This window comes from Neopsephotus bourkii, unplaced genomic scaffold, assembly GCF_033783945.1.
Source record: "Neopsephotus bourkii isolate Nb327-2 ecotype Australia unplaced genomic scaffold, CSIRO-AGI_Nbou_v1 NB_1825, whole genome shotgun sequence".
In the NCBI taxonomy this organism is placed as follows: Eukaryota; Metazoa; Chordata; class Aves; order Psittaciformes; family Psittacidae; genus Neopsephotus; species Neopsephotus bourkii.
In genome coordinates, this window is record NW_026902298.1 from 7,758,054 (window position 1) to 7,784,093 (window position 26,040).

The window sequence follows — 26,040 nt, forward strand, 5'->3', positions numbered from 1 at the left end:
TCCACAGAACCCAGGTCAACAGGCCCTAAATGCAATACTTGTTAATAAATGGGCTGGGTCATCATCTGGACATACAGAGGGTGTCTAGTCGTGTAACTAGCACAGAGCCAAACAAAGCTCGCTGAGATATCCACTGGGATGGGGATCACATGATCGCCCTGAAGGAAACACAACTGTGCTGGGGGGAGGTGGATGGGTACATAGTGCCTGTCAGAACTTGGTGCCAGTGCAACCAACGGCCTTACTACAGAGAGTAAATCCACTGATAAACCAGTCCAAAGCCCATGTCATGGTATCGGTAGAGGCATGCAAACACAGGTAATGCTCTCACAGGGAGGATGTGTTTTACGAGAGGAATCAGCATGCTGCAGCTCTCACACAGGTGCTCGACTGGAGGCAGCTGGACTTGGATGTCCTTTACATAAAATGTCAGAGGCTGCCTTCGGAGGGTTTTCTGTTCCTGTTGTAATTCCTTTGTCACAAAAATTTCTGTGTATTTTCAGCAAAAGTAAATAAGCATTGCATAATGTGGTTGATTGGCATGGGTTTTATTAGTCTAACTGGCATGGGTTTTATTAGTCTAACTGGAGATCTCCACTGAGATTTGTGTGCATCTGTCAATTTTGTTCTCCTTTCTCCAGTTTCTTTATCAGAGAAGACGTGTTTACCTGGGAACAGTGACTTCCCCCAGGATGGTGGGTTGCTAATGAGACTGAAAACTGATACTTGGTTGTTTTGAACTGAGTTTGTGATCTTAATGCGTTGTGTACATGTGGCTACCCAAAATGTGCAAAGGCTTTCAAATTTGTAAGTTGTGGAAAGATTTTCTATTCTTCCATTTGTTATGCTTCCAGTTTCATGGAACCTTGTTTGTTTGCTATCTATTCATAAGGGAAAGAAGAGAGAATCCTATCCTAGAGTAAAACTATTCATTTAAAAGAATCCTGTCCTAGAGTAGAGCTATTAGTTTAAAAGACAATGTATTGTCTGTACAGATGCCTGAGATCTGCTTCCGCTCTACATATCTGCTGTGTTAAAGCACATGGACATGTGTTGTAATATAAATGAGTGTAATCTTGTTGAATACGCTCCAATGTATATGGAGATAATCCCATTTAGGCAGCTCAAGAACCTCATGGGAATGTTTTGTTACTTGCTGTACATACTTAGTCTGTTAAGTCTCATTCATTGTAAACTGTGTTGTCATGGTTTAAGCCTAGCTGGTAACTCAGAACCATGCAGCTGCTCACTCCATTTCTGCTCTTGCTCTCAGTGGGATGGGGAGGAGAACTGAAAGAATGTAAATCCCACTGGTTGTGATAAGGACAGTCCAGTAACTGAAATATAATACAAAACTACTACTTCTACCACCAATAATAATGATAAGGGGAGAGAATATAAACCTAAAAAGGGAAGGGAAATAAAAATAACAGTAAACACAAGTGATGCCCAGTACAATTGCTCATCACCCCCTGATCGATACCCAGCCCAACCTGAGTGGTGATCTGGGCCTTCTGGGTGACTCCTCTCATTTTCTGTTCTGGGCATGGTGTGCTGTGGTATGGAACACCCCTTTGACTAATTTGGGTCAGGTGTCCTGTCTCTGCTTCCTCCTGGCTTTTTCTGCCTCTTCTCACTGGCAGAGCATGGGACTGAAAAGTCTTTGATTGGGGTAAGCATTACTTAGCAACAGCTAAAACATTGGTGTGTTATCAGTGTTGTTCTCAAACTAAAGCCAAATCACAGCACTGCACCAGCTACTAGGAAGGAGAAAAATGACTTACAGCTGAACTCAGGACGTGTTCATAGCATGTTATGAGCCTCATGTTTTAGTTCCTCACCTGGTTCCTTTTCACCTCACCACATTTTAACAAGTAGGCTTGATTAGGAAGTTATGTCCTGTTGAACGAAGCGATTGCATCTGGGGAGGCAAACTCCCTCCAGGAGCCTGCTTGAAATCTGCTACAAGGAAGGGCACATGCTGCTCGTTTAAAGGGAATCCTTCCCTGTACCACGTTAATGGAATGAGAAGAATGTATCCCTGGTGATGTGCAATAAACTGAACAGCGGCTGCTGCGTGGTGCTTAGTTGCTGGCTGGGGTTAAACCACAACAGCAACTTCAGCTGTGTGTGGTTTTTACTCTTTCTTGTTTGTTTTGCTTGTGATTTTTCTCCATGTAGAGACTGTACACAGCTAGATTAATTAGGCCTGGTGAATTTCTTGAGATCCTATGACAGCAGCTCTTAACCTTTGTAGCTTGCTACATGGTAATTTACTTGCTAAAACTTAAATTAGCACAAATGTTTTACTATTGATGTGACTCATAGTATTTTTAGGAAGAATAGTTTAGTCTTCCATGACAGGCTGATCAAATTATTTGAAGTATATTGCTGCATTTTTTCTTGCTTTTCTATTTCCTTTGCATACTGCTAGCATGACATAAACTAGTTTATTTCTTCTGGTAATGCCGAATGATTTTCTTAATTGAATTTTAATCCAGCCCCCCGAAATACTAACAATCCTGTGCTGTTTGAGGCAAGGGGATGCCCCGAATCATGTTCCTCCAACCTAAATGTGTTTCCAGTAAGCTGAACTGAATGGGAATGGACTGACTTGTGTGTTCAAGGCACTCGAACTGTAGACAGGATCTGACAGTTGAGTAATTGACTTCTGAGCTGGTTGGCTGTCTTTGCGCAGGTCAGCCACAGCTCTGGTTTCCCTCCCTGTCATTACATCATCTTTCATCTGTCTTCACTTATCATAGATTAGCCAGGAAAGTTAATAAATTCCCGTCTTTCACTAAAATTCCTCTTTTTAAGAGTATGATAAAGAAACAGAGACTGCAGCTGCTCTGAGTTCTTTGTGATCTATAACTGGGGCAGAGCAGTCTCCATCCTGTTGTCACAATGGTAACAAGTGTTCCCACAATTCAGTAACCATTGTTTGGAGGTAAATAACATGGAGCCATCTGGACTGCTGAAAGCATAGCAAATACAGTACTCTGCTAGCTGGAGTAGAGTAAGGCAGTTTCTTCCTTATAGGTAATAGAAATCTGGATTTTATTCTCTTCTTGATAATACTTTTTTCTTTTTGGTCAACATTTGATAACATTCCCAACCCTTTGAAAGAGCTGAAGTCAAAAAGGCAGACAGGCCACTTGTTTCCTAAATAGAATTGGTAGGTTTTCCTTTGATTTAAGGCTCAAAATCCAGTTAAAGGTATGGATAGAAAGTGGGTACAAGTCTTTCTGTCAGTCTAAGTTTCAAAATTGTCCACCTTCTAATAGAGAAACTGCACTGCAAAATTTAGGGTTGACGTCGTTGTGTTGGGCAGATCTGATGAGTTGCATGAGAAATTACATCCAACGTGAGTACCTTCTGGCTTTTCAAAAGGACTTATTTTTATTACTTATCCTGGGTTTTGCAGTATTTGGGAAATGAAATAATTGAGCCGTGAACTGAGGATGACACATTTTTTCTTTCAGCACTGATTGCTTATAGTTTGCAGTAATACTCATTACTTTAATTATATTGCCATTTTATGGTGAGATAAGCAGAGGAAGGAGGTGTTTTTCTTTCCATAACTGAACATTTCTTTTAACCTACTAGGAACAGGCAAGAAGAATTCAGGATCTGATGCTAGTTTTGTTTCGTTATCAGAAACTCAGAATTTAAGCTATTTGGAATCCTTTTATAGGATACAACTTTCCTAGTAATGTGAGTCCTTCTAAGCATATGTTTTGTAGTGGAAACATTTCATTTCAGAACTATTGAGCATAGACACTGAGTAAGTTCCAAATAAACTATTAGCAAGACATGGAGATGTTTTTTCGGGGATCAAAAAGCATTGTTGGTGGTGTGTGGATTTCATGCTTGAGCTTGACTGTAATGTTTAGTCAGAGTTTTGGGTATACTGCAGTTGGTTTAGTAACTAAGGACCATCCTGTACTGAAGTGCCAAGTGAACAAATTGCTTCATGTGCTCTCTTTGTGTTTGAATTCTTCTTAGTTGATGACCCAGAGGTCTTCAGAATCCTCACATACAAACTAAACCGTGCTCTGCTTGACATGATTGTCAGTCCAACTGTTTGTAATACCACTGTTAGTTAAATATCTTGCAAGCTCTTCTGATCCTGACTGTTCAGTGTTTTCCCTAAAGGGACCTTTTTAATGAAGGTTGTACTATCCTAAGTAAGCTGTTGGAGAAGCCAGCAGTCAGAGTGGTGTGCTCTGAATTTGTGGCTGTCCCATTTTATGAGAGGAGGAGGTGGCAAATCTAGAAAGCTGTTGCCCTAAGGGTTCCTGCTGTAGTTCCTGTGCTTGGGAAACCTCTGGTGGAAAGCAGCACAATGACACTTTGGATTAAAGTTCTGGAAGACTGTTTGTTTGGGCAGCAGTACTGTCCAGTAGCATTTGGGTTTGGGAAGGATTTTTCTCTGCTGCTGTGCTTGTCCTGTTTAAAGCCCTATTTTTTTTCTGTTTAAAGTGGAGAATATTTGTATGAGAGCACTGAATTCTGCCTAAATCAGAGCAGCCAGTTACATTCAACTTGAGACAGTAAAGCTTGAAACTTCTCAGATTCTGATAGATTTATGTTTCTATCAGATCTTTTACTTATGGGTTCCTATGCTCCACATTTATTCAGGCTGGTTAAGCTTCATATAAGGAAGAATTTCTTTACTGTAGGGTGGTGAGGCCCTGGCACAAGTTGCCAAAAAAAAGTGGTAAATACTCCATATCTGCCAATGCTCAAGGCCACGTTGGGTGAGGTGTCATGCTCGTGGCAGGAGGTTGGAGCTGGATGATCTTAAGGTCTTTTTCAGCCCAAACCATTGTATGATACTGTAAGTCCAGGGAACTGGAAGAAGCTGCCTGGTGCCTGGGTGAGAAAGGGTGGCTGAGGCATCTCTCCTGTATGTCTGCTTTGCACTTAACAGAACATCCCTGGCGTTTGTGCTAACTTGTATTATTTTAGCATATTCTGTTGCCTAAATTCTTGATATTGCCTTTTTCCTGTGTCTGCTTAGTGCCTTCAAAGAGCCAATGTGTGGGACTGTGGAGGTTCTCTGTGTACATATTTATATTGGCTGTATTTGGACAAGAAGTAACATTTGTTTGTTGCTGCTGGCATGAACTGGCTGCCGTAAGTAGTGAGTAAAAGCTGGAAAGCATCTGGCATTTTTGAGGACCATTCTCTGCTACCACTCACTCCACAAGCATTTCTGTTATGTTTAGGGTGCTGGGGAAAGCTGATTAGAGTAGTCAAGTATAGCAAAAAACCAAGAGAGTCACAAGTATGTGAATATATATTCGTTTCAGTTAAGTGCTCAACTAGTTGTAGGCTTTGTATTTAGTTCTGAAAAGGTCCATGGGGAGTTCTTTCTGTTCTGAATTTTAAATATATTTTAGCTTGCCTCTTCATTCTTGGCTGAGCTCGAATCAAATCAGGTTTGCTTATTAAGTCTCTCTCAAGTGGTATTTGAATCCATCATGCATGTATGTGCAGGGATGCAAGCCTTGGTTCTGGTCCTTACTTAAGTATTTGAGCTCTCAATTTAATAGAGAAAATAAGTGCGGAATTCAGTGGGTGTGTTTGGGGTCTGTTAGTGTTAAAGACATCTGGGAGTCTCTGATTGTTACAAAACTAATGGACTGCCTGGAGCCTGTGGGAGTGGGAAGTGGCTCCAGCTCTCTGTAAATCATGTGGGTGTGCTGTTAAAGCAGCAGTTGGTAGTTTCATGAGCAGAACTGGGCTGATTGAGCAGGTTTTTATAAATCCAGGTGCTGTAAAGTGTTTGATAGTCACGTCAATGCTTCTGGTAGTCACGTTCTGTGAACATTGCATGGAAATTATCTTTGATTTCAGAAGTTGCTAATAATAATAAGGATCTTATCTACAAATAAGTCTTCGGAGAAGCTGTGGCTGCCCCATCCCTGGCAGTGTGCAAGGCCAGGTTGGACACAGGGGCTTGGAGCAACCTGCCCTAGTGAAAGGTGTCCCTGCCCATGGGAGGGGGTTGGAACTGGATGAGCTTTAAGGTCCCTTCCAACCCAAACCATTCCATGAGTCGAGGCTGATGACATATTTTGTTTACATGAAATGGGGAAAAACACTTAGGATGCTCTGATAGCATTAAAATTCTAAGGGTTGCTTGTGTTCAGAGAAGTTAGGGTTAAATTGATGAAATGTGTCATTTTAACTTGCGTTAATTAAAACATGCTAATCTTGACGCTGAATGCTCCCAAATGCTTCATTTTTGAGTGTTTCAGTAGACCCATTTTCTGTACCATCCTCATAGATTTACAGAGATGGGTATTTCTACATGGCTGTGCAGACATCTGTGCAGATAAGCTGGCTGGTCAGCTGGGAGCTGGTTCAGAAACACAAAGTGGGGCTGCTGTGGCTTTGAAATAGAGCTAAGAAGGTACACTGAAATATTGGAGTTTGCTAATGTGGTTATGATTTTTGTTGACTTGTGTTTGTGTGAGTCAGAATACTGGCACAGTAAATGAATGTTTGTCTGCTGAGGAGCTTATAGACATGCCTTAGCTACTCAGTAGTTGAATTTACTTGAGCCTTGCTCTTACTAGTAACTTTCCTAGGTGTGCATCTAGGTGTAGAGAGATGCCCTCAAACAAGGTTATCTTTCTGTATAGAACATTCATTAATGTATATATTACCATGAAAATAAAGGGAGTGTGGAAAATTTTGACATTTCATTCAACTTCTTCAAATATATCCAGCTATTTGGAGCCCTTTTCATTTTGAAACTTGCCAAATGTGTGGGAAAACGTGACCTGTGTCCTTTTGGGACTGTTTAGTCTGCAGAAGGCTCTCCTCTGGCAGTGGAATCAGCTGTGGTTGGGAAGCAGCGTCCCAGCTAATTTGCCAGGGGGAAAAGGGGCAGCAAGAAGAAGCTGAGGAGAGAGGGCTATAAATACTGCATGGTTGCAGCTCTGCCGCTCTCTGAACCAAGTTATTGTTGCTACATTGCACACTGCAGAAATGTCACATCTCTTCACTGTACAGCACTGAATTACGTGGAAGTAACTAACTGCACTATTCATCTTTGGTTTGTCTTGGAGTTATGGTTTCATGGTTTTTAGATTGATCTGATAAGGGAAATGCCTTATGTGACTGTGCTGTCAGTCTTCCCTCCTTATCCATCCCCTTCTACTTCTCAATGGCTTTTGAAGTTACTGCTCAACTTCAGCTAAATTTTTTGAAGGATCAGAAATCCCTGGAGGTTTTGTGTAGCTACAGATGTGTTAAAAATGGGTGATCAGGTGTAGGAGAGACTTGCACCAGAGCTCCTATGGAGGGAAAAGCCATGTGGCCTCCCATGTTTGGTATGCTGTGTGAGGGATGAGCCTGTGCTCTGGTGTTCAGCCACACATAAAGCATCATCTGGAGAGAAACCTGATGCAGCAGAAAGCACTGGGGATGTGTGAGTAGGATTTCATGGCACAGAGGTTGATTTAGGGATGCATTGGGGGCTCTGTCGTAAAGAGGAACTTGTGCTCTCTTGATCCTGTGCTTGAAGAGAGGAAAAAACATAATATGGGTCGAGGCTCTGTGATATCTGACTGCGTGTGGGTGTTAAGAGAATCCTGGGCAGAAACAAGAGGGGATGGTCTCTCAGCTGTGTAACCTCACCAGCCTCATGAAGAAGCCAGAATTGGCACCATCTAACTTGTTTTCTATGAATTTCCAATATGCAAATACTCAATATGCAAATACTCAAAATACAAATACATGTAAAGAGCTTTTCCTAGCTCTTGGCAAGCCACCGTTTTTCTGTTGGTTTCAAGTGTGTGGTGACATGAAGTAGTGTAATTTGGAGCAGTAGTCTGTAGAAATGGAAAAAGGAGAGAAAGATTAAAAAGATGTGAACCTCAAAGGCCAGTACACCAAAAACGTCCATTTTTAATGGCATTTAATAATTGACTGCTTATCAAAGATAAATACGCCAGTCAAAAAAGCAGGGTAATGATACAGAAACAAATGTGCAAATTTGGATTTTAAGTATTGTATTTGGCAGAGTGTTGTCTTGATGTGAATAACTATATTTTATTGGCTGCAATGTTTTACAGTTATGATTTAGGAGCTTTTCAAGAGTCAGCCTGGTCTTTAGTCTATGGCATTACCAAAATACTCCATCAGGGCCCACACTGTCACTCCATGATAAGGGATGGACATAGAATCATAGAATGAACTAGGTTGGAAAAGGCCTTTCAGATCATCAAGTCCATATTTGAACTGGGTACTGAAGTGAGTGTGGTTTGTGAAAGATGGGAAATAGTTCTAAGAGCAGGAAAATGAACTGAAGTTGCTCAATTTAAAAATGATTTACTCAGTGCAACTAAATTGTTTGTGGGAAACAGCCCTCATCAGTGTATGGCTCAACTCCCTTTCAAATAAGTCTGAAGCATAAGGAGCAACAGTCACTTGTAATGAATGTTGCTAATGTATAAACACTGAAATGCAATGTAGAATACAGATGTGATTGCATAAAGCCTTCACTTACCTTTTCAGTCTTTTTCCCCCCATTTTAATGTTGTTCTTTGCCATTTGCATTCATAGTCACAGTCACTGCAGATGTGAAGAGCAGACATTCATGACTGAGCACGCCGTGCTGCTCCTAGTGAGAGCTAGTAGTGACAGTGATGTAAACATTCCTCTGTGCTTTACGTGCTTTGAGTAGTTAGTAAAATGGAACTTTCATCCCAGTTCTGGGGTTTGCATTGAAAAAATTATTATAGGTCTTTGTTGCACGTTCTGGCCTCTGGTTTTGAATCTTTAGGTTAGAATCATAGAATGGTTTGGCTTGGAAAGGACCTAAAGATCATCTAGTTCCAACCCCCTGTCATGGGCAGGGATGCCTCACCCTAGACGATGTTGCCCAAGGTTGTGTCCAGTCTGGCCTTGAACACTGCCAGGGATGGCTCATTTACCCCTTCTCTGGGCACCCTGTTCCAGCGCCTCACCACCCGCACAATAAGGAGCCTCTTCCTTATTTCCAACTTGAACTTCCCCAGTTTAAGTTTAAACCCATTGCCCCAATGAAGAGTCCCTCTCCAGCATCCTTGTAGGTCTCCTTAAGATACTGGTTAGGGTTAGGTTAGGGATATAACGTATCTATATGTATTTAACAAACTTGATTACAATATACAAAATATTGTATGTAGTTTTGGTTCTTTTTATAACAAAAGATAATTTTATATACTCTTTCTGACTTGCTATGATCTAATGAGTCTTCCTCAGGCTAGTAGATGGGGAAAGCAGCTCTGCACCCTGGGTACCTGGGTGGATCTGGGCATCCCACCGTGCCTGGTCCTTCTGCCAAGACAGTGGTGGTGCGGCTCTGGTGCCTGGTGTAGCTGTAAGGGGAGCTCTGCACGGCAATAAAAGGCAAACCCTAATGGTAAGAAATGCAGCTGTCAGGCCTATTGCTAGCTGCAGGTTTGCAGTGGAAGAGAGTAGCCCCTGGTGACATATTCTGTTGGGTGGAGAGTTAGAAGACAACTTGAAATGTCATACAAAAAGCTGGGGAGGAGCTGGTGGCTCCCTATAACGTAAGAAAGACACAGGATAAGTGTCAAAATCATGAAGAAAAAATAAAAACACATAAGAAAATTAAACTCATGCTTCCAGTACCACAGAAAAGGGGATAGAAATGGTCAGTCTCCATGGGTGACTGAAAAACCATTTGAAGATGAGGAGTTTAGATGTATTGAGGCCTGGGGAAAGCTTTTGAGGTGAGGTAGGTAGTGCTGGTATGTGTTAAAAAAGCAAATAAACTCAACCAAAAATCCAAACTAAAACCGTGAGGCAGATGAAATAAAATCTGTGGGAGAACCTTAAGCAGATATAAAACCTAACGGCAAATCTCTTTTTAATGCTTCTTGTCTTTAAAAGTGTGAATAACCCCAAAATACATTTCTGGTTTTATTTTGGTGCTGCAAAGGAGGGGTTTTCCTCACTCTCTCTGCCTCCTTTGTGCGAGCAGCAAAGCGGGAGAGTTGGTTCAGTAAATCTCATTAATGGGTATGTCCTGGAGGATTTGGTTCACATGATGGGCTTAATTATTTCCTTCCCTGCACAGCTGCATTACATGGTACACAGAGCTGCCTGGGCCTTGTTCTTGTCTTCTAATGAGGTGCAGGGATAGGTACCTCTGACAGCATCGACTTAAGTGTTAGGAAATGTGCTTTGCATAGAAATTGTTCACATGAGCAACACGCGTGGAAGTATTTGAGCAGCAAAACAGAATTTAATCAAAGTGAAGGGTGCATCTCAGAGGGTCATCCCAGCTGCTAGTTGATAGAAAACCAGGAGTCCTTGCAAGTATGGAATTCCTGGGGATCACTGCTTTGCATTCCTGCAGCAGCTGGGTTCTATGTGGGTGGCCATTACAAAGGTTTCTGACTGGGAAATCCTGTATCAGCAGCTGCTTCATACCTGTGGAGCATTTAGTGACTTCTGCTAAATCCTTCCTTAATGACAGAAACTGAGAGCAATAGACCTGGAGTTCAAGATGATTTTTTTTCCTAGGAATTTTTATAGGAATATATAGGATGCATATTTTCTTCAGAATATTTTATATCATGATTCAATCAAGAATTATTTTAGTTTTCGAAGTACTTTTGCATTCACTTTGCATATCTTGATTAGCCTGTGAGCATTGCCATGGCTGGAATCTCCCAAGTATGCTGCCGTAGAATTATAAATGGTAATGAATTCACTTAATCAGGTCTTCCAGGAGCACAATCAACATGAAATCTACTCAATTAGAAACAAATCCGTTTAAAGTATTTCTGGTTCTCCAACAGCTTCATTTTAGGTCTTACATTATCTGTGACTGAATTAGAGATATTAACAGGTAGAAATTGAACTTTGTAAAGAAATCATTGGAAGGGATGGAGACAAATCCAGAACTTTTGATGGATCTGAAATGTACCTGAATCTGTTGTAAACTATAGATTGGACTGTTCATTCAGTGACAATTTTAAATATCCCCTTGGACAGAAAGGAATATATTCCAATACCTAAAGGGGGCCTACAGGAAATCTGGAGAGGGGCAAAGGACAAGGGGAAATGGTTTTAAACTGACAGAGGAGAGATCGAGATGAGCTCTTAGGCAGAAGCTCTTCCCTGTGAGGGTGCTGAGGTGCTGGCACAGGGTGCCCATAGAAGCTGTGGCTGCCCCATCCCTGGCAGTGTTCAAGGCCAGGTTGGACATAGGGGCTTGGAGCAAGCTGCTCTAGTGGAAGGTGTCCCTGCCAGTGGCAGGGGGGTGAAACTGGATGAGCTTTAAGCCCCTTTCCAACCCAAACCATTCTATGCTCTATATCATTGATAGTAGGTTTAACAAACAGCATGCATTTGTATGGCTGAAAAAACTTTATACATATGAGTATCTTTTGTAGTGTGTAAGTAAGTGATAACGTATTGATTGCAAAATGTATGCTTGCCTTTAGGTTGACTTTCAGGAGGCTTTAGAACAGAAATTCAGGATGGTTATAGAACAAAGTCATAGTTGTATGTTAATATTTTTGGTTTATCTTAGCCCTTACAGCTCTGTTTAAAGACAAATACAGATGCAAGTGCTGCATTTTGCTGTTAGTGTCAGTAAGACCAAGCTGTCCATAACATCCTGCGAGGTTGCCAGTGTTGATTCTAAACTTAGTCCTGGCCTTGTCCTTCTTTGTAGGGCCAAGTTTTTGTAAATGGTTTGGTGTTGGCTTTGTTACATGCATCAATATGAGGGCAAGATTGCCCAAACTCTATCTCTGACCTGGAGGACAAATACTAAGTCCCAAGCCTGTGAAGCAGAGCCCCTGCAGCAGTGCAGGCAGGGATGGGCTGGCAGGGGAGCAGCTCTGAGGAGAGGGGCTGGGGTGTGCAGGAGGGCAGTGAGCTGAGCATGGGCCTGTCTGAACAGCAGGTAACAGCAACCTGGGCTGTCCTGGCAGGCTGCACAACCACCAGATAAAGAAAACTGAGTATACACCTTGGCTTGTCACTCAGCAGGCTACATTTTGAGTTCTCTGTCCAGTTTTGGATATCTCCAGTACAGGGAAGACATTGACTGCTGCTTCTGTGGAGCAGCACATGGCAAAAAGATGAGAGATTACAGTTATGTGAGTTGGAACAGGAGAAGTTCAGACTGGGTATGAGGAAAAATTTCTTTCCCCATCAGGTCAGTGGGGCAGAGGTTGCTCTGGATGTTGCCATTGGAGGTTTTCTCATCACTGGACCTGCTCTGAGCGGGAGGTTGAGCTTGGACCTCTGGAGACCCTTCTGACCCGAATGACTTGATGATTCTCTGACTCTAAAGCACAACAAAAAATGCACAGCACTGCATTCATGGAAGCTGGTATTTGTCTTGATTCTGCTTTGGAAGAGGGTTACGTCAGCACAACAGTACTGTTGGTGCTCCGAACTCTGTCTCTAAATTAAAAGCACTCATCCTTGGGTGATTTAGCATGCTATTTATTTTTAATATTAAATTCCAAATCACACCTGGCATTTAAGTAATGAAAGCTCCAAGAGTTTGTTATGAGTTTTTCTCTATTTTCACACGTTGGTATTCTTTATTTTCTTTGTTTTCCTACTAATATTCATAAACTCATGTTTAATTTTGTTTTCTTCTTGTTAAGCAGTAATCTTTTATTTCTCAAGCAGTTTCCTGAAGGCAATAATTGAATGTTGGTAGTCAGTGTGAGAAAACTGGTTCTTTTTCATCTTTTTTTTGGTGTGTCTTAATTACCTGAATTTTGGCTAGCTAGAATTTGAGAAAAAGCAGTTTCTTACCTTCACAATGAGTTGGCTCAAAATTTCAAAGGTCAAGAGATTAATTTATTTCTCAGTTCTTCTCCAGCATCCCTGTGCTGCCTGGGTCATCTTGGCAGCTCACTTAACCTCTCTGAGCCTGCAGTCTGCCATCACCACCATCGTTCACATACACTGTCCTAAAGAATGGCCTTAATTGCAGTATGAGGCTTGCTTGCACAGGCTGGAGTGTAAGTTAAAGCCTTTCAAATTTTCCTTAAAAAATGCCAGGTAAGTTTTTCTGCAGTGAGAATAAGGGAATCCTGGAGACCATCTGTCACTGGGAACCAGGGATATTTGCTGCAGACATGCACAGATGGGTGCAGAGACAGCGAGGACACAGCACGTGGCTTCGCTTACACTGGAGTTTGGCTAAACCAAGGACTGCTCACCTGCCCTAGTTCTGCAGCATGTACGTCCTTTCCGGGCCACCATTTGTTGGGTGCTTTGATTAAGAAGTATATGAAGGCCAGGTCCTTCTGCCTTTCTTCCCTAATCTCTACACGAGCTGGTTTAATGGTCCTAACCAAGGCAGCAGATGAACTAGGTGTTTATTCACCTACAGTAGTACCTCATGTATTGCCAGTATACTCACCAACATGAAAGATAATGGTCACAACTTAATGTATGTTTGTACAACCACTCCTGATCTGAGATTTCTGGACCCTGATGTTAGTAATTCAAATGAAACTTGATCACAGATGAAGCTGGTCAGTGTAACTGGTCTCTTCATGTGACAGCTTACAAACCTATATAGAGAGAAAATGGGTTCAAACTGAAACAGGGGAAGTTCAGGTTAGATACAAGGAAGAAGTTCTTTACTGTGAGGGTGGTGAGGCACCAGAACAGGTTGTCCAGAGAAGCTGTGACTGCCCCATCCCTGGCAGTGTTCAAAGCCAGGTTGGACAGAGCCTTGGAGCAACCTGGCCTAGTGTGAGGTGTCCCTGCCTGTGTCAGGGGGTTGGAACTGGATGATCTTAAGGCTCTATCCAACCCAAACCATTCTATAATTCTATGTTCTCTGTATTGGAAAGTTTAATTGCTTTGGGCTTTGGAACAAAACTTCTATATTTTGGTGTCCTCTCTAGAGCACTTCTCTGGAGTGATGTAACTGGGACCTCTCCAACCACAGGGCACTGTGGTGGGGGACTGCCCCAGGTTTGCAGACCTGGAGAGTATGAGATCTGTGTCCCCAAACCTATTAGGCTGCTGAAGATTTGGGGTCCTCTCCAGATATCAAGGGGTGTTTCCTGCTGAGTTGAAATAAAAATCAGTCTGTTGAAAGTAAACAAGGAGAAAAACCCAACGCACACAACAGGAAAGGGTAATTGAATTATTTTCAGTCAGCTCTTGGATAAAGATAACTCATGGTTTTATAAGAAAAATAGAACATCTATTTGAAGCTTAGCTTTTTCAACTGCTCTTTTAATTTCTTTGATTAAAATTATGCAAACAATTTTTGGCAACACATCAAATAAATGAAAATAACCAGTAACCCCTCTCAACATCACACCTGAGGCAAATTCAGGTTCAATTTCATAGCAGACTCTTAACTGCTAACCCCTGTATGTAAGAAGAGAGAATCTGCTTTATCTGCTCTCAGGACCTGATCCAGTCTTCATAACAAGACAGGAACAGTGCTTCTGTGTTAGCATTTAATGATGTTTGTATTTGAACTCTCACAAAATGTTTTCTTTGTGGATAAAGAGGAAAAAGGTTGATAAGCATAAACTGCAAATGAACAAGCAGCAAAGCTGCCTTGTCCGCCAGGGCGATGAACCTGAGGTAAATATGTTCAACAAGCTCTGAAATGTTCTTGGATTCCTCTTGTAAATCTTTTTAAAGTCTCTTCTGTCCTTTTCCTTCCACCACGTTCTAATCTTTTTGATATTTACATAGTCAAGTGCAAGCAGAGGCTGGAAAGAGGCTAGAAGAGAGAATTGCTTACACTGCATGCATCTTTTTCGTAAGGAAAACTTCTGGGGCCACCAAAATGACCATTACATTCATCTTTTATAAACAGATACTAACTTCTTAATATTGGAGTGGTGTAATAGTTCTGCATTACTATGAGAACAACTCGTAACTGGTTACATTGCATAGAATCGTAGAGTCATAAAACAGTTAGGGTTGGAAAGGACCTTAAGATCATCCAGTTCCAACCCCCTGCCATGGGCAGGGACACCTCGCACTAAACCATGGCACCCAAGACTCTGTCCAGCCTGGCCTTGAACACTGCCAGGGATGGAGCATTCACAACCTCCCTGGGCAACCCATTCCAGTGCCTCACCACCCTAACAGTAAAGGAACTTTTTCCTTATATCTAACCTGAACTTCCCCTGTTTAAGTTTGAACCTGTTACCCCTTGTCCTATCACTACGTCCCTAATGAAGAGTCCCTCCCTAGCATCCCTATAGGCCCCCTTCAGATACTGGAAGGCTGCTCTGAGGTCTCCACGCAGCCTTCTCTTCCCCAGGCTGAACAGCCCCAACTTTCTCAGCCTGTCTTCATACAGGAGGTGCTCCAGTCCCCTGATCATCCTCGTGGCCTCCTCTGGACTTGTTCCAACAGTTCCATGTCCTTTTTATGTTGAGGACACCAGAACTGCACACAATGCTCCAAGTGAGGTCTCACGAGAGCAGAGTAGAGGGGTAGGCTCACCTCCTTCGACCTGCTGGTCACGCTTCTTTTGATACAGCCCAGGATACAGGTGTCATTCTTGTTTCAGGTAATTGAAGGGGTTTTCTTGTTTCATTTATTTTTTGCATTGCTGAGTTTGCAACATAGAGTAACCTCCAGTTACTCTATGCAGGTACGCTTCTTCCAACGCTAACTATTCTGTAATTCTATGATTCATGGCATTAAATGTTTGTTGTACTTTGGACAGCTGGATCTGTAGCGAGTGTTCCTGGTTTGGTAAGTGAAAAGCTGTCATTTGATGAAGGAATGCCTTACTGGATGCAGAACTGGATAAACTTTTCAATGTTGCATGTTGGCTTTTCATAGCTTACCCTGGCTCTTGCTTTACTCGTGAATGCAGCTTGCAAGTGTCAAGTCTTCTGGAGTTATTCCTGAAGTTATTCTGTTGATGGCACTGGGATTTCATACCTGATTGATTCCTCATGCGGGACATGAAGTTGCTTACAAAGGTCTCAGAAGGTTACTCAGTGTAATTTTGCTCCTAGCAAGCTCGACAATATAAAGATTATATGACAAATCCAACCCTACTTGCTTAGAAAGGGGTATTTATTTTAATTGATGAGGCTAAGAAAGCACATCTATTTGGTATGCTAGTGAACTTTGGCAGCTGGGATAATATGCTAAGTGCATTTCCTTAGAAAGTTTTGTTGCTTTTCATGATACTTGGATTAGTTATTTAGTTGCTGCTTCTTTAGCTTAACTTCTGTTTGAGGTGGTTTTTGGAATTATGGATCAATACATCCTGTACAGACAACTTTTCGAACTGCAAGTTCTTTTTACAAGGAAGTGTGTGTGAGTGCCGTGGGATTTGGTCTCTTAAATCACGATTTCATGCACTTTAATGATTTAAATGCACTTTGAAGTGCATTATGATTTTGTCCTGGGTAAACTATAGCATCCATTGCAAGAACTATTTAAAGAATGACTTCTGAATACTCTTGTTTGTTAGTCACTCTTTTGGAAAATGGAAGTTCTAATAAATGTACAGAACATGAGGCCATACTAAAAACAGCTCTAGAAGTGAACAGAGCCTAGAAGCAAGTTGCTGTGGGGCTTGCCCTGATTCCTTGGCTGGAAGAATGACCTTTAAATAAAGGTTAGCCAGAATTGCACTGGAAACTTTGCAGGTGCTTGAAAGAAGGCCCTTAAGATACATTGCCAGTGGGAGTTGGCCTTTACCGCAGACTTCACTGTGGTTAACATTTATAAATACTTCCTATGTTTCCCCTAGTAATATGTTTGATTTGTTTTTTTAGTTTAAAGACTTTTAACCATTTTAACCAACCTGCCCATTCTTTGTGCTGAATCTTTACACCTGTTTCCTTTTTCTTCTTGCATCTTCTATTTTCTCATATCAAATTCCTGCTTCAAATGTTTTTGTTTTCTCATGGTCAACTTGTACTTCAAATAGGTTTAAGCTTGTTCTGCATCTGTTTCTCTGCCTGAATTCCAGCCTTGTCCATTCAGTATCAGGGGCTTGTCTCCTGTATTCTTTGTATTTATCCTCCCCTAAAATCTCTTTGCATCTGCCTGATAGAACTTCAGCCTTTCTGAAGGTACCATGAGCAGCTGACTAGTTTACAATGAGAATAAATACGAAGTAGAACAGAGGACAAAGGAAACTGGAGAAACTTTGAGAAAACTACCCTGTATTTGCAGTAGTTTGCATGTGTAGATCTTGTTTATGCACAGGAGTGCTAATGGTGAAGTACATCTGTTTAAAAACAATGAAGTAAACCCAGTCTATCCTTCCAGTGTGATCTTAAGACCCACTTTAATCATATGATGGTATTTAAGACTCTAAATACCAGAAGTTAATGGGGCTTAGCCTCTGCTTGGTGAGTCTGTGATGTGCAAATACACATGAACAGAAAGTCAGGAGCAGGTTCAACAATTACTTCACTCAATTGTCTTCTTTTTTCCCCTCAAAAAAAAGGGCAAAAGTGTTACATTTGAGCCCTGTTGAGAACAATTTGCCATGTGTGCAGGTCACCCAGCAAAGAAAACAAGGACTGCATAAATCTTCCCTTAAACAGGGTGGTAAGAAGAATCTTCTGATGGAGCTGGTAAGAAGCAGTGGCCCCAACCATTGGTTTTCAATACTGATTTAAATCAATATTTAAGTTTTGAGGCAGGATGTGCCACATTGAGAAGTATTAGCTTCAGAGAAAAGGAGGAATTTTGCTTGGCATTCTGGTGTGTTAATGCTTATGCCTCAGCACACACCTTCTAAAATATTTATTTGAGTGTTTCAGTTATTTAACAGGGAGATCAAAAATGCATTACCAGACAGTGTAACCGAAGTGAATTTAAGTGAAGGAATGGTGTACAGGGAATAAACCTATAATTATGGGGATTGTGAACAGCAAAATAGTGTCTGATTAAATTTGTTTAGGTAATTACCATGGAGGGGGTTTGGTTTTCTAGCATTTTCTTCCACAGAGTAGAAGGCCTTTACAGAAGACTCAGGAATCATTTGTCCCATTTTACTGAGACAGATGAAGGGAACTGCAGGGTAACAGATTAACTCTTTACAGCCTTTAGTTTTTAGTCTCTGAAACTACATCTCTTCCAAATAAAATCATACCATGAGGTGGACCTTGGCCCTGAGACCATGTAGGTGTGAAGCGGACCTTGCTGATCCTTGGATATCTTCTGAGCTCCCGAGCCCCAAGAAAGTGCTACTTGTGACTTGACTTAGCCTTTCTAAGCAGTGTCTGCAATAGCAAATGGGCTCAGTTGCAGTGCAGCAGGGAGATGCTTCATCCGCATGAAAGCCTGCAGAGATCAGGAAGTACTGAGCCTGGTGGCACCTCATCTATGTGTCCTGTAAGTGAGCGGCAACGAGCTCACATCTATGTGTCCTGTAAGTGAGCGGCAATGACTGAGGGAGCTGTGCTACCTTTTGCTGCCTGGACACTCCTTTTCCCTAAGAGGATAAAGGTAATGTTGAACACTGGAGTCTGACCAGCACAGCTTCATAAAATAGTTTTGAGTTGGCAGGGACCTTCAAAGGTCATCTAGTTCTAACCCCCCTGCAGGGACATCTTGAACTAGGTCAGAATGCCCAAAACTGCATCCATCCATCAGCACCAAAGCTGCCTCCTTGTGGACCTGGGAGGACAGGGGTAGCTCCAGGTGCCTTGTCTCTCCTGAGATTTGGCTATGGGCTGGTTAGCACTCCTGCATCTCTGTTTTTTTCCTATAGCTGTATTCAGTCAGGTTTTGCATTTGCCTGGAGGAATTCTGTGTCTGTGGGGTTAAGCAGTGTCCTGTTCAGAGTCACCCTATTTCAGTACTAATAATCAAGGGATTTTAATCAGAGTTAATCAAAGGGCCGTATTTATGTAGATTTCTTTCCTGTCACTTAGGCAGTGGTGACTCACATTTGCTTTATGCTGGCAAACATTAATACTGCCTGTGGAAAAAAGTGGCTCTGCCCTTTTCATGCCCTGGCTGTTTGCTTCTGGCCCTCTGCCATCTTCTTCCTGCAGCTTATGCAAACATTTGCATACTGATCCAGTTCAGAGATGTGATGGATGCTGAAACTAACCTGCCAAACTGAAAAAAGCTGGAGTTTAACCTGTGTTGATGCTTTGTTCTGCTTCAGTGTTCATGTTAGTGCAGAGATTAAAGCAGTCTAGGTGCAAGAGTGGTGTGGTTTGGGGCACAAGGGAGGGTGGGTCTGCTTCTCTGGGACGTGATGCCAGCTATATAGCTTTAAAATGAGAGTGCAAAGTGGAGATTGAACCCATCAAATTGCAAATTGTCCATTAGTGTCGGTCTTCAATTCGGATTTTCTTCTCTGTGACCTGTTCTGCAGAGATGAGGGGAGGTGTGAAATGCATGGAGCATTGGGATTATACCCCCCATCTTCAGTTCTGTCTGTAATGAGTTTTGGTTTTAATATTACTATAATGAGAAAAGGCAATGCTTGATCTTCTCCAGTATTTTAATTTAGTAAGATGGCGAGCTGATCCTTGAGCTGATACACATAATCCCAAATAAAGCCACAGAATCCAAGTGTTAGGAGCTCTGACATGTTTTACATTGATGGAAATCCATTTCCTGAATAGTTTTTCTTCAGAGTTAATGATTAAATACCTCTTTGTAACAGTTGCTGTTATTCTGTCACCAAACTTTTCTCACAGCCTGGGTAATGGCATTACTCAACCCGTAACAATGCTGACTCTGTATCCAAGAGATTCCCACAGGTACATGTTGAACTCACCTGACAATAGCAGTCTGGAGGACTGCTTCCTGCAGGCAACAGGACTGTTATTGTGCAAATGAATGTTTATATAAAAATAGGTTGTTCTTACGATGACAAGGAGCCAGTGACCCTTGAATTTTGAAACCTTGCTCGCAGACCTTGCACAGGATATTTGATGTGTGTGCCTCAGCTGTATTTTAGAGGGAAGAGAACTAATAGCTATTGTGATTAGTCTGAAATAGTCTGAAATGGCCACTTGTGCAAGCCCCTAGGTTACCTTCACATGGTAACATACCCAGATTCTCACCGGTCAGGAAGGAAGGATTGCACCCTTTAATGTCCATTGTTGTGATTTTCCTACCAAATTTAGTCCTGGTGTTAAGTCTGCATTTCCTTTTGTCTCACCTCATGGAACCATAGAATGGCTTGGGTTGGAAGGGACCTTAAAGCTCATCCATTCCCAACCCCTGCCATAGGCAGGGACACCTTCCACTAGAGCAGGTTTCTTCAAGCCCCTGTGTCCAACCTGGCCTTGAACACTGCCAGGGATGGGGCAGCCACGGCTTCTCTGGGCACCCTGTGCCAGCGCCTCAACACCCTCACAGGGAAGAACTTCTGCCTAAAGATGTTAGAAGATGTTATTTTTGCCCATTGCAGAACCCATGGGAGGCTTGGCCTCAGCTACAGCACTGTTCTGCTCCTGCCAGAGAAGCCCTGGAGAAAAATGGGATCTCTGTGCATGGAGCTGTTTGCTTATGTTAGTTGGCTGGTCTATATTAACTGTTGGGATTGCTCCAGGTACACCGGACAAACACAGCTGCATGTGCTCTGTTTGCTTAGGGATATATTAGGGATGGGACTTTATATGGGACAGATTTTCTAAAATAGGGTTTTGTGTATGTATGTATATCATTGTGTTCCGTATTTGCCAATATGAAGCGAGATAGGAGGGTTTGTTACTTTGCGTGGTCAACAAAATTGCACGTAGCCAAAATTGAAGATTTTAAAGTATGATTTTTGTAGTGGGCAAGTGCATTGTGTATCTGATAATACATCTATGTTTAATGAAGATTCCTCAGCCACTGTGTTTCAGTATTGGTGGTACTCATAGAATCATAGAATGGTTTGGGTTGGAAAGGATCTTAAGCTCATCTAGTTCCAACCTTCCAACCCCCTGCCATGGGCAGGGACATCTCACACTAGACCATGTCGCCTAAGGCTCTGTCTAACCTGACCTTGAACACTGCCAAGGGTGGAGTGTTTAACACTTCTTTGGGCACCCTGTGCCAGACCCTCACAGTAGAAAACTTCTTCCTTATATCTAACCTGAATATCCCCTGTTTCAGTTTAAACCCATCACCCCTTGTCCCATCACTACAGTCCCTGATGAAGAGACCCTCCCTGGCATCCATGTAGGCTCTTCAGTAAGTCTCAAGTTTATAATATTTAAGATAGCTGAAAATTTAAACATCTATATTCAATAAATTCTTTTCAGATGATGTTTAACAACCGTAAGTCTCAAAAACCCAATCAGTCTCTTGTTGCTGTTGCTTTTTTCCCTGTCTGTGTCCGTTTCCACTCACTGGAGCTCGCCATTCCCATAGAGAGAGAGAGCGAGAGAGCTGTGGGAGCTGAATTTCTTGCCTTTTCATTACCTGTGCACTGTTGTAATTCCACTCTTTTATAATGTGTTCTTAGGCTTTTTGTGTGTTTTAAAGAAAAAGGCAGTTAGATGGTCACGCTACTTGCCCATGGTTTCTTTTAATTTATTCATAGGCAGTTTTAAACTCTTCTTAATGGTTGATAAGAAATTCCTGCAGATTTAATGAAAATTGCCAGCTGGATAGAGAAAAAAAACAACCCCAGAACAGCTAAAAATAGCATGTGTGAGGGGAAGGCAGCAGTCTGAGCTCAACTTCTGTCATCTGTTGGCCTGAGAAACATAACCTGCTAATAGTCATAGAGGCCAAGTAAACATCCCAGTGCTCCTGCAGAGCTGAAGGGCAAGGTGCTAAGGGAAAAGTACCATAATAAGGGTAAGCATAAATCTATCCTTTCCTTCTTTCATCTTCCAGCTGTTTTGTGGCTTTCCTGTGTCAGAAGTTGTGTTTAACCAGCCGAAGCTCATGCTGACTCTGTTCATCTGGGGTTAGGATGTGCAGGGTTCAGGGAGGGAGATTGCCCAGCAGAGCTGAAGGTATGGGAGTTGAAAATATGGGCAGAGGATGTGATGTGGAGCAAAGACTGTCGTGGTGGTTGTTTCCATTGTCAGTTTACTTTCAAGATCACTGGAAGCCTGTTTTTATTCATTGACAGATGGCCATCTCTTCACTCAGCACTTCTCTATAGCAAGAGCAGCCACTGAAGCAGAGCATTGTTATAAAACACAGCTTAACTGTGGGAAGCCTACTATCTGTTATGTTTTAAAAAAACTGAAACAAGACATCCCAGATAATCATTTCAGCAAACACTCATCTGTATTTTAGCTGTGTAACATCCTTTTGAACCAGCAAATTGGAGCTGGGAGTTAGGAACCTGGGGTACTGTATTTTCTTTGGCTATACAAGCTGTCCTGGGTTCAGGAGTAGAAGTCATTTTTCTCCCTCTTAGTAGCTGGTGCAGAGCTGTGTTTTTGACATTCAGCCTGGGAACAGTGCTGGTAACACCGATGTATTTAATTGCTGCTCAATGATGTTTACTCTGACCAAGGACTTTCTGAGTCTCATGCTCTGCCAGGGAGGAGGGGAAGCCAGGAGGAAGCAGAGACAGGGCACCTGACCCAAAATAGCCAAAGAGGTATTCCATACCACAGCATGTCGTGCCCACTATATAAACCAGGGGCAGTTACCCAGAAGGGCTCATCACTGCTCGGGTTGGGCTGGGTATCGGTCGGTGGGTGTTGAGCGGTTGTATTCTCTTCCCTTGTTATTTCCCTTATCATTATTATTATTGGTGGCAGCAGTAGTGATTTGTGTCATACCTTAGTTACTGGACTGTTCTTATCTCAACCTGTGGGAGTTACATTCTTTTGATTCTCCTCCCCATACCTCTGGGAGTGGGGGCAGGAAGAGGGGGAATGAGTGAACAGCTGTGTGGTTCTGGATTGCTGGCTGGGTTTAAGCCATGACACAAGCCTAGGTAAGCCAGGCAACCTACCTGACTTCTTCTGAGGCAGTTGTTTCGGTTGTTGATATTCCAGTCTTTGGAATATCACTGAGACAAAACTGAAACAGTTCCTCAGAGATAGCAACTTTGCTGTGAGAGCTGTGGCAGTTAACAGATGGTGTCTTCCATTTCCATGCAACTTCAGAGCCAAACAATGAAATTATCCTAAGGTGCCTGTAGGTTTAGGGAGACATGCTTGAGCTCTGCTCTCCTGCAGGATCTGCCTTACAGAACTCTGCTCTCCAGCAGGATCTGCCTTACACTGGCACCTGCACTGTTTTAGTTTCTTAGGTTACTATGTTATCTTTAAGGAAAGGCATTTCAATGACCTGCTTTTCTGTAGCAGATCTTTTCTTTCAGGTTAGATATCACGAAGAAGCTCTTCCCTGTGAGGGTGCTGAGGCGCTGGCACAGGGTGCCCAGAGAAGCTGTGGCTGCCCCATCCCTGGCAGTGTTCAAGGCCAGGTTGGACACAGGGACTTGGAGCAAGCTGCTCTAGTGGAAGGTGTCCCTGGCCGTGGCAGGGGGTTGGAACTGAATGAGCTTTAAGGTCCCTTCCAACCCAAATCATTCTGTGATTCTATGAGCACTGGTGGGACACAGGCTCTGTTAATTTTGCCGCTATAGATGCAGTCTGTCATTATCCATTCCCTGGTTACTTTTAGATTCTTTCTTTTAAGTCTGTATTCCAGAAAATGAGGTGACTTCCAACCCTAACTAGTCTATGGTTCTACGATTTCTGAGTAGTTTTTGCATGAAAAACCACTTGCCAACACATTGGGAAGGTTTTTTTTCCTAACTCAACTCTTTGTGCTGTCTAACTTAAGTTTACTGCTCTCTGTTGAATCCATTGCCCTGGAATCTATTGTGCACTCAGATTGCTTTAGGGAGGGACAAACCATGTATCACAGTATCACAGTATCACAGTAGGTTAGAGATTGGAAGGGACCTCAAAAGATCATCTAGTCCAATCCCCCTGCCGGAGCAGGAACACCTAGATAAGGTTACACAGGAACGTGTCCAGGCGGGTCTTGAATGTCTCCAAAGAAGGAGATTCCACAACCTCCCTGGGCAGCCTGTTCCAGTGTTCCGTCACCCTCACTGAGAAGAAGTTTCTTCTCAGGTTTAAGTGGAACCTCTTGTGCTCCAATTTGTACCCATTACCCCTTGTCCTTTCATTGTTTGCCACTGAGAAGAGCCTGGCTCCATCCTCGTGACACTCCCCCTTTATATATTTATATACACTAATAAGGTCACCCCTCAATCTCCTCTTCTCCAAACTATAGAGACCCAGCTCCCTCAGTCTTTCCTCATAAGGGAGATGCTCCACTCCCTTAATCATCTTAGTTGCCCTGCGCTGGACTCTCTCCAGCAGGTCCCTGTCCTTTTTAAACTGAGGGGCCCAGAACTGGACACAATATTCCAGATGAGGTCTCACCAGGGCAGAGTAGAGGGGAAGGAGGACCTCTCTCGACCTACTAACCACCCCCCTTCTAATACAACCCAGGATGCCATTGGCCTTCTTGGCCACAAGGGCACAATGTCGGCTCATGGTCACCCTGTCGTCCACCAGGACCCCCAGGTCCCTCTCCCCTACACTGCTCTCTAACAGGTCGTTCCCCAGCCTATACTGGAACCTGGGGTTGTTCCTGCCCAGATGCAGGACTCTACACTTTCCCTTGTTATATTTCATCAAGTTATTCCCCGCCCAGCTCTCCAGCCTGTCCAGGTCCCTCTGGATGGCAGCACAGCCTTCTGGCGTGTCAGCCACCCCTCCCAGCTTAGTGTCATCAGCAAACTTGCTGATAGTACACTCAATTCCCTCATCTAAATCGTTGATGAATATATTAAATAATACTGGTCCCAGTACCGACCCTTGAGGCACTCCACTAGATACAGGCCTCCAACTAGACTCCGCCCCATAGACTACAACTCTCTGGCTTCTCTCCTTCAGCCAGTTCACAGTCCACCTCACTACCCGATCATCCAGACCACACTTCCTCAATTTAGCCGCAAGGATGCTGTGGGAGACGTGTCAAACGCTTTGCTGAAGTCGAGGTAGACCACATCCACCGCTCTACCATCATCCATCCACCGGTTATTTCCTCATAAAAGGCTACAGATTGGTCAAGCACGACTTCCCCTTGGTGAAGCCATGTTGACTGCCCCTCATAACCCTCTTATCCTTGATATGCCTTAAGATGGCACCAAGGATAAGGTGTTCCATCACTTTCCCAGGAACGGAGGTGAGGCTAACCGGTCTATAGTTACCCGGGTCCTCCTTCTTGCCCTTTTGAAGACAGGAGTGACATTTGCTTTCCTCCAGTCCTCAGGCACCTCTCCCGTTTCCCAGACTTGGTAAAGATGATGGAGAGGGTCTAGCAATGACCTCGCCAGTTCCCTCAGCACCCGGGGTGCATCCCTCTGACCCATGGATTTATGGATTGTTGTTTTTTGGGTTGGGGGGTTTGGTGTGGGTGGGGGTTGTTGATGGTCTTAATGTCTTTTTCCTCTCACCACTCTTAAATACTATTAAATGCCTTTCATGCTCTTAAATACTGTGTATTGACCTGCTATAGTTTGGCTTCATGTGATTTAGCATTGATAGATAAATAAGGTAAATAAGGTGTTCATGCTTTTTATTGACTTAAGGTGCTTTGGAGAATGGCATTAATTTACAGTTCAGTGAAGAGTAAGAGAACGAAATACTCCCTCAAGAATTTTCTGTTGTAAATAGGGCTGCACATTAAGCTGCTGTGAACTGGAATGCTTTCAGATGTTTAAATGCACTGCATTTGTCTTCATTAGTAATTATAGCTGAGGGTGATAACACTGCAGTTGGCCTTCATCAGAAATCGTCACGGTAAGACTTGATAGTGTGGGTATGTTATGTGCTTTGGAAATGCTTGGCCTTGATCTCAAGCTTTAGGTCTGCCTCACCATTGGCCATCTTCTGGTGTGAACACTGGCTCCAACCTATGGTCACCTTAGACTGCTGACTGAGAGCAGTAGCCTTTTATGCCTGCTTTGTAATCACTGTGCTATAAATGACCAGCGAAGAGGAATGAGTAATCTGGTTGTGATATTTAGTTGCCTCAAACTATATCATTAAACATAGTGGTAAAAAG

At 42.8% G+C, this 26,040-nt stretch overlaps 1 protein-coding gene across 2 annotated transcripts in view; it reads left to right on the top strand.

The window, feature by feature from the left end:
* Positions 1–2,982: 2,982 nt before the first annotated feature.
* Positions 2,983–26,040, top strand: part of SHANK2 (SH3 and multiple ankyrin repeat domains 2) — a 339,902-nt gene continuing 316,844 nt past the window's right edge. The window contains exon 1 of one of the 2 annotated variants that reach the window (XM_061343497.1): positions 2,983–3,042. The gene's annotated coding sequence lies outside the window, so the exon portion shown is untranslated. The remainder of the gene's footprint in view (positions 3,043–26,040) is intronic. The other variant, XM_061343498.1, reaches the window with a different exon arrangement.